We start from the raw sequence: 16,730 nt of genomic DNA on the forward strand, positions 1-16,730 counted from the left end.
TTACTCTTTATATATGCAAACAAACCTTTTGGTGTCCTCTTTTATGTTATTGGCTGGCTTGCTTTCATATTTAAACTTTTCCTTATTTTTGTGGCCTTCTGTTAGGTTTTGAAAGCTATCCAATCCTCCAGCTTTCTGCTAGTTTTTGCAATAGCTCGTGCCCTCTCTTTTGCTTTTATGCCGTCCTTGTTGCCTCACTCTTGCACCTTCTCCTTTGGGATGAATCTACCCTGCGTCCCAATTATCCCCAGAAACTCCTGCCTTGGCTGCTCCACTGTGTTCCCTGCTATGGTCCCCTTCCATCGGCTGTGGCCAGTTTCTCTCCCTTGCCTCCATAATCATCTTTACTCAACTGTAATATTGACACACCCGATTATATTCAACTTGTTCTGTTGTTGACGTGCCCTCTGCTTTAATTCTGACTCTCATTATGCAGATCTGTAGAAAAGATACTTGAAATTCAATTCTTTACCTCCACAATGGATTTCAGATCACAATTTTTACAGGCAGTCCCTGGGTTACGAACGAGATCCATTCCTAAGTCTGTCTTTAAGTCAAATTTGTAGGTAAGTTAGAACAGGTTCTTATATAGCATCAGTTAGTCAAATGTTTGTCTTAGTATATAGTATATATTTTACCTCTCTATACATCTAAAACTATTGGAGTCAATTACTTGAAGTGGGCATCAAGGGAGAGGCAACATGATCCGACTTAAAATGGCGGATAGCGTTCTCCTTCCTCAAGCCGACAAACTGTTGAAGCCACGCGTCAGTACGAGTTGCCCACAAGTCAGACGTTCGTAACCTGGGGACTGCCTGTATATTGCTCCAGAATTTCAACCAGGAATCTCCAGCCCTGAGTCACATTTGTGTTCTGATGTAGTTTCTGCATCATTTTTAACCCTTATCCAGACCGTATCAGTTTGCGCAGGGCCGTGCTGTGGTCCTTATGGAGCTTAGTCTGAGTTGTTCTGTGAATTGTTGGTCACTCCTTGGACAACTCGATCTTCTTATTGTAGCAGTGGAGGGAACTCCTTTCATCCGAATCCCTTAGAACATTGCAACCTTCAGACCACAGCTCATCAACACATCATCCCCTCAATTCTCTGCATTGTATCAACTTCACCCCTCCCACACCCCCGCCACCCCGGGTCCTTCCATAGCTATGCTGCCCCTGAATCTATGATACCCCGATGTTCAGGCCCTGACCTCCCAGCTTGCAGCCTTTCACCAGACACTCCTGGCCCCACTCTCAGCAATTGAATTAAAAAGCTGCAGATGCTGAAAATCTGAGACAAAAACAGAAAAAGCTAGAAATACAGATCAGATCAGGCAATGTCTGGTATTGGAGAAAAAGAATTACCATTTTGGGTCCATTGATCACAACCTCTGTTCATTTCTCTACGATGCTGCTTGACCTGCTGAATCTTCCAGAGACGTTCCCACTTTGCCATCCGTCAACTCTGAGCTCTCTCTAATACCCACCTCCCCAGCACCATCCCATAGACACCTTCATAGAACATACATAGAACTCTGCACAGGCCCTTCAGCCCACCATATTGTGTTGGCCTATACAACCTACTTAACAAACTAAACTTTCCTGACCTCACACCCATAACCCTCTATTTTTCCTGCATCCATGTGCCTGTGGTTCCAGCCTCCACCACCACCCCTGGCAATGCATTCCAAGCCTCTCTGTGTAAAAAACATACCTCTGACATCTCCCCTAAACTTTCCTCACCCCTCCCAACCTTGTACAGATGTCCTGTGGAATTTGCTAGTTTTGCCTCGGAAAAAGGTGCTGGTTGTCCACCTTATCTATGCCGCTCATGATCTTTAGATCAGATCAGAATCACCTTTCATCCTCTTCCCTCTAAAGAGAAAAGCCGCAGGTCTACTAATCTTGCCTTATAATCTTCACTCCAAGCAACATCCTGGTAAATCTCCTCTGCACCCTCTTCACAGCTTCCACATCTATGTGGAATGAGGTGACCAGAACTGAACAAAAAATTCCAAGTGTGGTCTCACCAGAGTTTTATAGAGCAGCCTCATTATGTCACAATTCTTGAACACAATCCCCCGATCAATGAAGGCCAGTCTTCTTAACTACCCCATCAACCAACATGGCGAACTTGAGAGATCTATGGTTTTGGATCCGACATCCCTCCACATTGTTAAGAATAAACGGTGTCAGGTCCCTGCAATCCTCTGAGTTTGACCATTCTTTCATACTGGGAATGGGGATCCCTCTCCCTCAGGCTTCATTCAGCCTAGTCCTGACTGAGAGTAATTGATCCCCCCTTGAATTGTTCAGTGCCCTTAACCCATCTAACATCCCCTCTTTAGGTGCTCAGAGACATCTGTTTCTTCTGATGTGTCATAAATCTCATATTTGATTTTATATCTCTGTCCTTACTTCCCAGGGCCATCGGCGATTGAAAGCAATTTATTTTAACGTTCTTTGTTCTACTCCATCATTATCGTAGCACTTAGTTTAACACTATTACAGCTCCATTGACCTGGGTTCGAATCTGGCACTGTCTGTAAGGAGTTTGTACGTTCTCCCTGCGTCTGCGTGGGTTTCCTCCGGGTGCTCCTGTTTCCTCCCACCCTCTGAAACAACATTCGGGGGTTGTAGCTTAATTGGTGCAATTGGGCGGCACAGGCTCATGGGTTGGAAGGGCATGCTACCAGGCTGTATTTCTAAATGTTTAAAGAATGTAATTTAATTAATTCAACCCTCTGTACTACATCACTCCGATCAAGGATGCTGTCTGAACATTGCAGCCCAGTGCACATTCACATGCAACGCTGTGGTCCCTAGCTTGATCTTGCCTGCCTGTCGTTCTCTTACAAGAGGTTCAGCATCGAACCGAGTATCTGTTGCACTAATTACGAGCTCCCGTTTTAGTGAAATGGGGCTATCACTGTAAGGGAGAGTATAGACAGGAGGGACTGAATGGTCACAGTAACCTTTCACACAAGTACAAGTCACAGCCAAGCGATAATTCGACACATTGGAAGAACTGAGGGAAGGTTTGTCACAGTCTGTTCCAGAATTCGATACATTTGCAAAGACATTGAGATTTTACAATGGGTGAACTATTCTGGCTGCTGGAGAGAAAACAGCTCTTTGAAGCAACTCTTGTGGCCAACCATTTCTGTGGAATTCAGAGCAAACCATGCTCTGTGAATGACTGGGCCTTTTCAGTGGAGTGACCTGCGCCAGGAGGGTCTCTTGGGAAGCAAAAGCCTTCATTATGAGTGTGACTCACAGTGAAGGTCACTTGGAGAGACTGGTGCTCGGGTCTTCATGGAGGTCACCCAGATCAAGGATCAGGAGTGTTATGACTGCAGCTCATGTAGATGGACATTTCTTCAAAGGGAACGCAAGAAGAATTCATGAGTCGCCAGCTGCCACAACTCCAGACTTCCTGTCAGTTCAACATTAATTGTGGGCCTCAAATTTCAAAGGCATAACACACACACACACGCACACGCACATGCACGCACACGCACACGCACACACACACACGCACAAGCGCGCGCACACACACACACGCACGCACACACACGTGCACACACACGCACACACACGCGCACGCACGCACACGCACACACATGCACACACGCACGCACGCACACGCATGCGCGCACACACACTCACACACACGCGCACACTCACACACACACACCCACACACGCGCGCACGCACACACACACTCACACACACATGCACACGCACACGCGCGCACACACACTCGCACGCACACGCGCGCACGCACACGCGCGCACACACACACACGCGCGCACACACACACACCCACACACACACCCACACACACACACACACACACACACACACACACACACGATAGTTTAAAAGTTAAGACTATAGTTTAAGACTAAGAAATAAAATTAAAATTAAAAAAGAAAAAAATTAAACCCTGTCTGGTTCATTGCCTATTGCTGCACTTTACACCCGGTTCGTAACACACTTCACTCAAACTTCAAAGAGACTGAGATGAAACCATGATTATATAACTAGAGCTTGTGTTTCTGACCGTGTAAGTTTTATGAACAGCAGAATTTCAAGCAGAGTCAAGGCCATTCAACATTGCGGGTCCCTGCTGGTGTTTGGGTTCAGCACAAGGGTCCTCTTGCCTGATCCTTTCTCCCTCCTATATGGGTGACTACAGGAATGTAAAGGAAGCCACGTTAATCTCTCTGCCTCAGGCTGGAAAGCTTCCTGCTGGGCCTGATGCCAACACTTGGTTTGTTTGATTTTTTTTCCCCCCCAAGGTGAAATCCAGAGGCATGTGTCGCATCTGAGGGTCGACTTGTCCTCCTAGGATCATCTCCAAATCCAACTCTGTGACGAGCTACTTTATAAATGAGCAGGCAACAGAAGCTATTGAATTCCCCACTACCCATGATGATCATCAGAGAGGGGGCTTCACTGCCTCAGGGGAAACCTACAATTCGGGAGATTTGCACGCACTCCGGCATGCTTTGAACCCAGTGCTGAGTCTCGAAAGACCACAGTGCCGAGTCTCGAAAGACCACAGTGCCGAGTCTCGAAAGACCACAGTGCCGAGTCTCGAAAGACCACAGTGCCGAGTCTCGAAAGACCACAGTTCCGAGTCTCGAAAGACCACAGTGCCGAGTCTCGAAAGACCACAGTGCCGAGTCTCGAAAGACCACAGTGCCGTCTCGAAAGACCACAGTGCCGAGTCTCGAAAGACCACAGTGCCGAGTCTCGAAAGACCACAGTGCCGAGTCTCGAAAGACCACAGTGCCGAGTCTCGAAAGACCACAGTGCCGAGTCTCGAAAGACCACAGTGCCGAGTCTCGAAAGACCACAGTGCCGAGTCTCGAAAGACCACAGTGCCGAGTCTCGAAAGACCACAGTGCCGAGTCTCGAAAGACCACAGTGCCGAGTCTCGAAAGACCACAGTGCCGAGTCTCGAAAGACCACAGTGCCGAGTCTCGAAAGACCACAGTGCCGAGTCTCGAAAGACCACAGTGCCGAGTCTCGAAAGACCACAGTGCCGAGTCTCGAAAGACCACAGTGCCGAGTCTCGAAAGACCACAGTGCCGAGTCTCGAAAGACCACAGTGCCGAGTCTCGAAAGACCACAGTGCCGAGTCTCGAAAGACCACAGTGCCGAGTCTCGAAAGACCACAGTGCCGAGTCTCGAAAGACCACAGAGCCGAGTCTCGAAAGACCACAGTGCAGTTCATTGCATTACACGTCTTCACATCAATCCCTACCAGCAGTGGCTTTTCATCCATCTATCACATCCCAGTAAAAACACAATGCTGGAGAAACTCAGCAGGTCACACAGTTATATTTTATTTAGCTAAGGTAAAGATGCATAACCAACGTTCCGCACTTGAGCCCTTCATCGAGGAATGAAAGGCTCAAGCCTGAAATATTGGTTATGTATCTTTAAGACGTGCACTGTTTGACCTGCTGAGTTTCTCCAGCCTTGTGCTTTTACTTCAATCACAGTGGCTGCAGACTTTTGTGCTTCACACAACCCATCCCAGCCCAGTTTTGAACCTGACTGGAACCAATTCCTATGGGCTGAACATTATCCTGAAAACATCCGTCTCCTGCTGCTCGTCTGGTCTCTGTGAAGAGCTCTCACCACCTGGACACTGCCATATCTGGAGTCCATTGCCAGGTGAACAAAATGCGCCAGTTGAACTCCAACAAGATTCTGGTGGGAGGAAGATAATGATGAAAAGTTTTCGAATGAACATTCAGTGCCAGCCCTCAACGATCATTTCTCATTCCTCATTCAACCAGCACTCACTAAATCTGACCCTCCTCGTCCTCCTCCTGAGGCCAGAGGCCCTTCAAACTGCCGTGTAAACCGGGGCAATTTTCCCAGTTAGTGCCCCAGTTAGAAAGGGTCTGACCCGGTCAATCCCGTCAGAATCCAACCGGGTCCCTGACCTACCTCAGAGGTAGTCGGGGAACCCAGTTGATCTGAAAATGAAAATGGCCGATCCGCTTATTCCGGTGACGTCAGCGCGTCACCGGGCAGCCAGCAACTGAACATCCAGCGGTACTTATGGTGAATACGTGACGCGTCATTGCAAGGCCGGGTTGCAATTTAATGGGTCCACCCCCCTGCAATTTAAAAGGTGCTTCCAACCCCTTTACCCCAGTCATCGCACCCGGGTCCCAGGAGGACCGCCCAGGTGCTGCAGTTTAAAAGAGGCTAAGAACTCAAGCTCACTCTGAGTCCCCGCACGCAGAGTCTGGCACGAGGCCTCACCTTTTGTGAGCAGAATCGAGGGTTAATCGGCTAGTGGCAACAATGAGAATACAGATCCCCCATCCTCTGTATCTCTGTCCCAGATAGAGTGAGAGATAGTTGCGTGGAAGAGAAACAGGCCTTTTAGTTTTCCATGTCCATGCCAACCATTTTCCCCCATCTTTGCAATCCCATCCGGTCTGTATCCCTCTAGGTTTTGCTTGATCTGGTGCCCGTTTAAATGCTTCTTAAGTGCTTATGTCTGATTCCATCATCTCCACCGGCAGTTGGCTCCAGATATCAACCCCTCTCTGTGCCAAATATTTTCCCATCAGATTACCTTTAAACCCTCTTCCTTTCACCCTGACCCTGTAAATCGGAGCCCTTCTATATTTGGTGCCCCTTCCCTACCATAAGAAGAAGATTTTACCCAGCCTTATAACAGATCAACCCTCAACCTCCTTCACTCCAGTTGTCGAGAGCCACCTGTTACCAAGTGAGTGAAGATGCTGCCCTATTTCAGGAAGCAACAGATCTTTTAATCTTAAATTTAGACATACAGCACAGTAACAGGCCATTTCAGCCCACAAGCCCATGCCATCCAATTACACCCAACTGAATGACAGACCCTGGCACATTTCGAACAGTGGGAGGAAACCAGAGCTCCCAGGAAAAACCTATGCAGACACGGGGGGGGGGGGAAACGTACAAACTCCTTACAGACAGCGCAGGATTCGAACGCAGGACCCGATCGTTGGCGCTGTAATAGAATTGCGCAGACTGCTACGCTATCCCTAGTTTGCCCATTGGAAGATTGTGGTGGCGGGGTGGGGTCACTGTGCGAAGTGGTTTCAGAGAAGGTCCTAAGTAAATCTCCAGTGGGGCAGCTGCAATGATCAGAATGCAGGGGGGTCAATTAAGACAGGAAGGGAGAGAAAGAGAGCTTCAACAGTATTAGCTTTCAATAATTATGTTTGGAGGAGGAGGAATACATTGGAAAAGAGGTGGCACGATTAGTGTAGCAGTTAGCGCAACACTGTTACAGTGGTGGTGACCCTGGTTCGAATCCACCGCTGTCTGGAAGGCATTTGTACCTTCTCTCAGTGACCTGGGTGAGTTTACTCCGGGTGCTCCACTCCAATGACACATGGGATTGGTAGGCTGATTTGGTCACATAGGGGATGGAAGAGCCTGTTACTGTGGTGTATCTCTAAATTAACAAAATGTGGAGGTTCCCTTGACTATGGCTCTGTTCTTAGAGGGTTGAGGCACATGAGCAACATGGGCCGAAAGTTTGTCCAACTTAGGAAGGCAGGATGAGATGGGCCGAAGGCTGTTTCCAAGCTGTCCAACTCTATGATAGAGGCATGAGGACCTAACAACAAAGGTTGTTGGTGACGGAGGAGACAGAAAAGGTACAGGCATTGGCTGGAAGAAGGCACAGGTGGTCAGTGCCAAATTATCCATGGAAATCCAAAGCAAGGAACACTTTGATGACGTGTGATTGGCCACCAATAATCAAGGTGCAGAGACTCTTCTGGAAACATAACTCATTTCACTCCATCGAGGAGCAATCAGTGGAGAAGAGAAGCGAAGGTGGTAATCAGAGCAGGCAAGCAAGACTGCTTTGTTGCACCGACGCTATGTTTCCTATAGCATCTGAGCAAAGCTGAAGATGTCATTATAATATCTGCACCTTGTCATCCCGGGCAAAATTTCCTGGAGTTTCCTGCTCATAACTTCACAAAATGTCCTTGGGAAATAGTGAGACATCAACACTCCTTCTTCAGGTGCATCAATGAATACTCACATTGCATCAACGGCCACACTCAAATTCCCAAACACACCAACCCATGCACTCCCACAAACACACTCACCCATGCACACGCTCCTACACAAGCACACTCACCCAAACACATACACACACCCACACACATACATACACACGCTCCCACACAAATGCACACATCCAAATACCGAGGCGCGTGCACACATGCGCGCGCACACAAATGCACACACGTTCCCCCCCACACACATGTGAGCACATGCACATGTGCACACATACGCTCCCACACAAACGCACTCACCCACACTCATACACACACACACTCCCACACCAACGCACACACCCACGCACATACATACACACACTCCCACACAAACGCACACACCCACACCTGCGCGTGCACAGATGCACACATGCTCCCACACAAACGCACACACCCACACATACACACATGCGCGCGCGCGCGCAAACACACACATACCCATGCACACACATACTTACACACACATGCGCACACACACTTACACGTGAAAATCTCTACATGTGCATGTGGAATGGCGTGACGCAGAAAGCTATGGGCTGAGCTCTGAAACATGGCATCAGCCAAATTTGGAATTTACAGACGTGGATACCTTGGGAAAAGAGTCTGGTTTAATAGAACATTACAGCACACTACAGGCCCTTCAGCCCACACATTGGTGGAGTCTATGACTGACTCTAATATACAGAATGAGACATTGAGTTTAAAAGCGATTTCATTCATTGCAAAATAGGATTCTAAGAAAACTTTGGAAGCACGAGAGGAGAGATGGCTGTAGTTGTTTGGGAAAACATATCAAGAGCAATGAGAGTGGACAGATAATGATTAACATTTAAAGAAGTGATGCGCAAGTTGCAAAGAGGCTGCATAAAAGAGTTATCCATAAGATGAGGATGGATGGAATTCGGCATGAAGTATTAGCATGGTTAAAAGATTGTTAACCAATGGAAGGCAGAGAGTTGGGATCAATGGGTGTTTCCCTGGTTGGCAATCAGAGGGGAGTGGTGCGCACAGCGTTTGGAAATAGGCCCACAACTATTCACGAGGTGCATTAACAATGAAGAGAGGTCCAAGTGTGTGGCGTGGCGGTTTGCTGATGACATAAAATTCAATGTCCGGTGGATGCAGAGAATCTGCAGATAGGTTAAATGAGTGGGCAAGGATCCTTGTCTCCTTTCTTGATTTTAGAGGTAGTGCAGAGAAGGTTCACCAGGATGCTCCCAGTAATGAAAGGATTAGCCTACAAGGGGAGACTGAGTTACCTGGGACTGTCCTCACTGGAATTCAGATGAATGAGAATGGATCTTATAGAAACATGTAAAATTGTGAAATGGATAGATAGAGGCAGTTAGGTTGTGTCTACTGGTAAGTGAAATGAGAACTTGGGGACATAGCCTGAAGATTCAGGGGAGTAGATTTAGGACAGAGATGAGGAGGAACTGCTTTTCCCAGAGAGTCGCGAATCTGTGGAATTCTCTGCCCAAGGAAGCAGAAGAGGCTGCCTCGCTAAATATATTTAAGAGGGAGCTAGATAGATCTTTGCATGGTAGAAGAGTGAAGGGTTATGGGCAATAGGCAGGCAGGTGGAGCTGAGTCCGTGGCCTGATCTGCCATGATCTCGTGAATGGAGGAGCAGGCTTAATGGGCCACCTGCTCGTTCTTATGTTCTTACACCCTTCTCACTGAACCCCATGCCTGATCTGATGATAGAGTGAGGGATGGATCAGATGTGTGATTACAGATTTTGGCGGTGTATCACTTCTCTGCTGATGGTCCACACTGCACTGTGACTGGCCAGCTATGGATTGCCTGGTGGTCCATGAGAGGCAATTGGTGGGTGTCCAATCAAATAAATGATGCCATGTCTCAATTTGCTTGATATCCGCTACTGTAATGGCAAGGTGCTCTAAAGTTCCCAAGTTGCCAAGTGGTGATAACATGACCAAGACGGGGAATTAAATGTTCCTTGATACCGAAGGATATGAGATGGTACTGATGATAAACCAGAAGATAAAGGCTGTGAAGAGAAAAGGCTTGAATCAGAAAATCAAGGAGTGGAATTAGTGAAGCAAAGAAACTCTTTGGTGCAGAAAAAATATATAGGTTTCTAATAAGCAATCAGAATGTGGAACAAGCATAATCAAGACATTTGAGCTCCTTGTAATGAATATAACACTATTGCCATGGGAGACATTAATCTACTCATGGACTGTGCACATTAACAGCAACAGTGAGAAGAACAAATTCATGAAGTGTGCAAGCAATAGTTTTCTAGATCTACACGTCAGAGAGCTATTGAGTGATCAGGCAATATTCTATTTAGTTTTGTGCAATGAGATCATCTGATAGCTATGGGGCCTTTCGGAAAGAATAATCGCATCACAGAATTTAAAATGTTGATTGAAAGTAATTTAGTTCAAAGGGTCTCAAATCTATACAGAGCAAGCTCTGAAAGCATGAGTCAAGATTTGGCTGTGATAAGTATGACGGCAAACAAGCAATGGGTAACATCTAAAAAAAAACACCCAAATGTACAGATTAGAACAAATAAATGTCCCTCAAATGTGCTTTATCCCAGTAGTCCAACCATGGATAACAAGAGAAGATTGAGGAAAGATTTTAAATAAATTTCAGTATGGGAAACATTTCAGATTTCAGTAATAGCAGGCTGAAAATTGATAAGGAAGGAGAACGCACAAAGAGAGTGAACTGGTGAAAATCTTTTACAATCTGCCAAGATTTTTGGATGCGAAAACAAATCAGTGAAAGTTAATAGGAGTGACTTAGAGAAGGGATCAGGAGAAATTATCTAGGGGAATAAAATGGTGGAGAATTTTTCTTTAATTTAGATATACAGCAACGAGTCCGTGCCGCTCAGTTTACCTACAACCCCAGGTATGTTCTGAATGGTGGGAGGAAACCAGAGCCCTCGGGGAAAACCCATGTGGACCCGGGGAGAAGGTACAAACTCCTTACAGGCAGTGCGGGATTCAAAGCCGGGTCCCGATTGCTGAGGCTGTAAAGGCATTGCGCCAACCGCGCCGCCCAAATCAACAAATATCAACATTACAGAATAGGGGAGAACTGTCGATTGTGAGTGAGGAACTGAGAGAATTGCTAACTAAAATAGGACAGGAGCAACAAATGAGATCAAAACTTGATTAAACCCCAGGATCTGAAAACTTGTATCCCGAGGTTGAGAAAGAGGTAGTGATGGAGATAATGGATATGGTGGTTTCATCTTTCAAAATTGCATAGATCCTTGAACAGTTCCTGCAGATGTCTGATTTAGGAAGGGTGGAAATGATGAAACTGCTTGGGTTTGTTGAAGGAAGAATTGGATTCTGTTACTCAATGCTACAAAAACAATAATGTAGTAAGAATGGGTAAAGTCAACATGGATTTATGAAAGAGGTATTGTCCATGATAAATCCTTTTTTTGAGATTGTAGATAAGGGAAATGAATGGATGTGATATACTCAGACTTTCAGAATCCCTTTGGTAAGATGCTGTTAGAGTGGAAAGTAACAAATTTGTTACAGGCACGGTTGAGTCAATAAAATTGCAAAGAAATCTGCTTCTACTGATTGCATTGGCGACTTTCTTATTGGTACACTGAGCTGGTCTCACACCTCAATAGGGAGCCTTGAAGTAAAATTAGAGTACATACGCTTTGGTCTAATATATCAATGTAGACTAAAGGTTAATTAATGGACAAGAAGTAAAGAGTAGAAATAACATCAATTTGATTGGTGGGATGCAAGGATCAATCTCAGGGCAATGATTTTCAAGAAGGGATCAAGTGCCGTGTATCCAAGTTTTCATTTAATTATGCGGAGTTGGGCGGCAGTGTGGGTGGTGAGGAGAATGCAGTAGGGGCTTCAAGAGAATGAGGCAGGGCAAGGGCATGGCAGATGGAAGAGAATGTAAAAAAAAAGTAGAGAGGTGGAGTGCTTTTTTATGGTGAGACACTCAATATTATTGGTGTTCAGAGGGACGAGTGTCTTGTTAATGTGACATGGAAAATATCGCAAGATATATGCAGATATAACAAGCATTTCAGAAGGTAAATGGTGTGTTGGCAGTGGTTTGATAAAAGCAGGGATTAATTTATGGCCCTGATGAGGAGTGCTCTTGAAATATTATATGAATGGTCTCCCTTCCTAAATAAGGATAAACTTGCTAGAGATAGAGTTCACCAGATTGCTTCCAAAAAGGGAATATTTCTCTTATGGAAAGAGGTTGGGGAGATTCCCCTGATTTTACAAGAGTGGTAAGTAATCTCCCTGAAATTTATGAAGTCAAGGTCAATGTGGTGATGAGATTTCCCTGGCGGTGTGTTTGGTATTAAAGGTCAGTCTCAAAATAAGAGTCAACCATTCAAGACTGAGATAAGAAGAAATTCTGTCATCCAGCAGGAATGTGAAACTTTGGAATTCTCTCCCTAAGAGGTCTGCCTCCCTAAGAGGTGCTAAGCATGTTCATTGAGGAGATCAATAGATTTTGAGGAATACCTGTGCAGGAAAGTGGTGCTGAAGTAAATTATCTTCTTCACATCTCCACATGACCCATTCCTGTTTTTCGTCCTTGTGGTACAATCTTCAGAGAGTGATGTGTTTTGTGCTGTAGGTCTTTATTTTCACTTTACCCTTCTGGGCAAATGAGACAATGCTCAAGGAAGCATTCCCCCCTTTAGGCACAAAATGATACGGATATGACTGAACAGCAGAGACTTGGCCAATGTTCTGGTAAAGGGAGAAGGTGGAAAGGCCTCAGCAGGAGACCGCATCTCATGCAATTCTCCATGGGACCACTCTACTCACTGAACTTCAGTGAGGAAATGAGTAGATCCGTCTATACTTCTGATCTGAAGCAACCCGCCACTTGCAACTAATGGCGAGCTGGGCTACAGTTTTTAGCTACCTGACGCGAATCAGCAATGTCGAGGTAGGGTTGTAATGAGGTGGGAGACGTGGAGAACATCAGATGAGTCTACTCAAACCATTGGAAGTGATTGCAGTTGAGGGGATGTAGGATGTGAGGAGGAGGATTGGGAATGAGGAGATCATTGTCTTCAGTGGTTCCTGTGCTGCATTTGCTCATTGTTTCCATTACTGATGTAAAAAATTGTGGGCATCACCTCCTCCTATGAACATCTGTGAGCATGACATGTAATGTTTCAAAACACTAGACAACAAAGATTTTTCTTCCTGAACACTTCTGGGTGTATTTTACAGATTTTGGGCTGCGGATCATGAAAATCACCCTAATAATTTCCTATCAGGTGCCTTTTTAGATATAACCAATTTTTGTGATTTCCTGTCATATTTTAAGTCTACTTCAAGCAGACAAAACCATGTCATTGAAAATTCAATTTTTTTTTTTGCTTTCGCAATTGGACTTCTTCCCTGCTGATCTTGGTGCGGTCAGTGTCAAACAGGATGAAAGGTTTTACCAGGACATGGTGATCACAGGAAAGCGGTATCAGGGCAACTGGAATCTGTCAATGCCGGCCGACTATTGTCGGACACTGACACAAGAAGCATCAGACGCTGAGTAGAAATGAAAAACAGCAGCGAAGCATCTTTAGGTCGGTTGAACTAATGCAATGTGTCAGCGTCAATTCAATGTTTCTCCAACTTCCCACGTGATGCAACAAATCTGAGATTATTTTTGGGTTCACCTTGAAGTGGCCTATCATAATCCCCAATTCGCATTCATGAAACCACCTGTTGAAAAGACTGTTTGTCCCAGTGTAAGCAGCACCATGTGGATGTGAGTGTGACAGGAGTCAAGCAATGCATCAGCTTGTGGCAGAATAAGGCAAGGGTTATGATTAAAGTGGATTGATGAAATATGGGCAATCAGGGGGCAGAGAGTGTGAAATCAAGCAATTGTACCAGGCCAACATCTCATCCTAGGCAATGCTGGAAGCAATCTAACGTCTGGATCCAGAGCTGAGGTCTTTGCCTGGATTTATTCACATAGTGAAGCACTGAAGTATTCTCCAAAAACCAGGCACATTCACATTGCAGCTTGAAAAAATAGGGAACGTTACTCAAAAAATAAAGAATATTGCAAATTAAAACCAATCCATCAACTCCTGAACCACTTTTTTATAGATCCATGCCTCAGGTGGCCCTGAGACAAGCCAGCCTCAGCTCCAGAAATTTGCATGGTACCTCCGCCCAGTTTGCAACTTCCCCGAGTTTCTCCCATGTCCCTTCCAATTCCTGTTTTTCCGTGATCTACCCCCAAATATACAACACCATCTGAACCAGGCCTGTTATAGGTTATTTCCAAACAATGAAAAAAAATGATGTTACGTTAGCAAATTATTGCTCTCTGCCTTCCAGAAATAATTACCATGTTATCAGCCCACTTTAACTGCAGAGTTATCAGTGCTTGGTGTCATCCCAGAGTCCCATTATAATAAATTTCCACACTCAGCCCAGTCAGTTCAACTTGGACAATGCCAAATCGAGACAGAATACATTGAACACAGCAAAAATGATTAAGCCTGACAAAGACTTTAATATCTCAGATATGTATATATATATTTTTTTAAATCAAAATTCTGTCAGTCATCATGGTCAGATAAGAGCCACATCAGGCAACTATCTGGTAAGAATAATCTCCAAACAGAAAAGCTGTGACTTGAATACAGCAACAGTATTTCCTTGCCCCAGATATTCAAGCCATTCCATAGTTGATTCTGCACACCTGCTCCATCTTACTGTGCAGATCAACTATTTGCCTTTGCTCTTTATTCCCACTCCTCAGTCTTGCACTAAAAAAATTTTAATCTGTTTATGGAGTGAGAGCTCCAGATTTAAATGATCCTCAGTATTATCTCACCTGAATGTCTCTGTAATTAGTCTCTTGCTTCTGAATTTCTCCATCAGAGGAGACAGTTTCTCTGTATCCACCCTCTCAAATTCATTTGTTACTTAAAAGACCCACTTGAGTGAAAAATGCTGAGGGAGACCCGATAGAGGTTTATACAATCACGAGAGGTTTCAATAGTGTTCACAGTGAGAATCTTTTCCCCATCATACATGAGAGGTCATGTGTTTAAGGAGAGAGGGAGGAGGTTTAAAGGAGATGCATGAGGCATCTATTTTACACAGGTGCCTGTAAGGGGATGGTGCAGTAGTTGCATTTAAGAGGCTTCTAGATAAACACAGGAATGTGAATGGGATAGGGGTATCTATTAAGTGCAAGTAGAAGAATTTTTGTTTGCTTTCAATGTGGGCTGTGTGTGTTCTGTTCTAATTAAATCACACCTCTGTCCTCAAGGCTCAAGGGGTCCACCCTGTCCTTGTGGTTGAACACATTAAGCTCTTGTAGATCCAGGAACATTATTTTCTTCCACCATGAATACATTTGAGGTTTAACCAGAATATTTATATCATCTTTGGCAAAAAGAGGTAGAAGTTGGGAACTGCAACAATAACCCCCCCCCCTCCCACCCACCACTACTTACTGAACCCACAGTCCCACTTCACTATCTGTAATGCTGGTCTGGAGTCTGATGGAACCCTCACCATTTCTTGGGAGTGAACCCACAACCCTGGTGGGGGGGGGGGGGGGGTCTATGCCTTACAGAACTGCATCGTGAATCTGCACTGGACTCAATATCCACCTCCTCCATTTCTGCCCCAATGTGGCTATGGAACATGCAGCCTAAGGTTACAACCCATGTGACATTGTGGCCAATATCACCTCCAACTCTCCCTCTGAGTCACATAGGATCCTGACTTTGCACAGGTCTCCCCCATCCCTTCATTGTACCTTAGGCGCGTTGAATGCAGGACCCAGCTTTGCCTTTGATGCGTTATGTTTTTACTTTCAATTTCATGTCACTTCACCCTTTTTTTTCCTTACATCTCTTGCGAGGACCTGCTTATTGACAACTCATGTCATGAATTAAAATGGATTCTGTATCACAACAATTATTGACCACGTGACCAGCCCTTTCCACCAGTCTGACCTGGAGCTCCTCCAGCAATTGTCTACATCTGTTCTCCATCCCGTGGTTTCAACTGAAAGCTAATGTCATTTGAATGAATTGGGAGGATGCAGATCAGAGAAGGGGAAAATGGAGCCATTGATCATTCCCCACTGTAAGAACCCCACTTCCCCAATCAGGACCCTGATTTGAACAACTGTTTGGGCACTGACGCTCTTGATACAAGTTTCAAGCAATTTCTTAACCGTTCACCTTGGAAGACAATGTTCATTCGCGCAGTTCTAATAAGTGATCCAACCTCCTCTGTAACTCGAATCACATGAGGCTACTCTTACTGGTGGAACCCACTTTTCTGACTGGAGCCAGGGTTTTAATCTGTTTGCTGCCGACAGCAAACCACCACCGGTTTAGTTTCAACCAGCGAGCGGTGGTGTCCAGAGATGGGAAGATTGTTGCAGACCGTGCATGAATGCAAGGCAGGCAAGATTTAAAGTAGGAGGGTCTCAGAAAGCCGGTGATCGGCGCGCCCTGTCGAACTGGTTATACTACGACTAGATTCTGTTTTCGTTTACTTATGAGATGCATTCCTCTTTCGCGCAGTTGATTATACGTCTATTGATAAAAATTTCAATAGGGCCAGGTGCTTTTGCAACGCTTCATTGCCT

At 45.4% G+C, this 16,730-nt stretch overlaps 1 protein-coding gene across 1 annotated transcript in view; it reads right to left on the reverse strand.

Moving 5' to 3' along the window:
• The window catches only part of minar1 (membrane integral NOTCH2 associated receptor 1), a 46,028-nt gene that overhangs the window by 26,445 nt on the left and 2,853 nt on the right, over nt 1-16,730 (reverse strand). The window lies entirely within an intron of this gene.

Source organism: Narcine bancroftii, chromosome 14, assembly GCF_036971445.1.
Source record: "Narcine bancroftii isolate sNarBan1 chromosome 14, sNarBan1.hap1, whole genome shotgun sequence".
NCBI lineage: Eukaryota > Metazoa > Chordata > Chondrichthyes > Torpediniformes > Narcinidae > Narcine > Narcine bancroftii.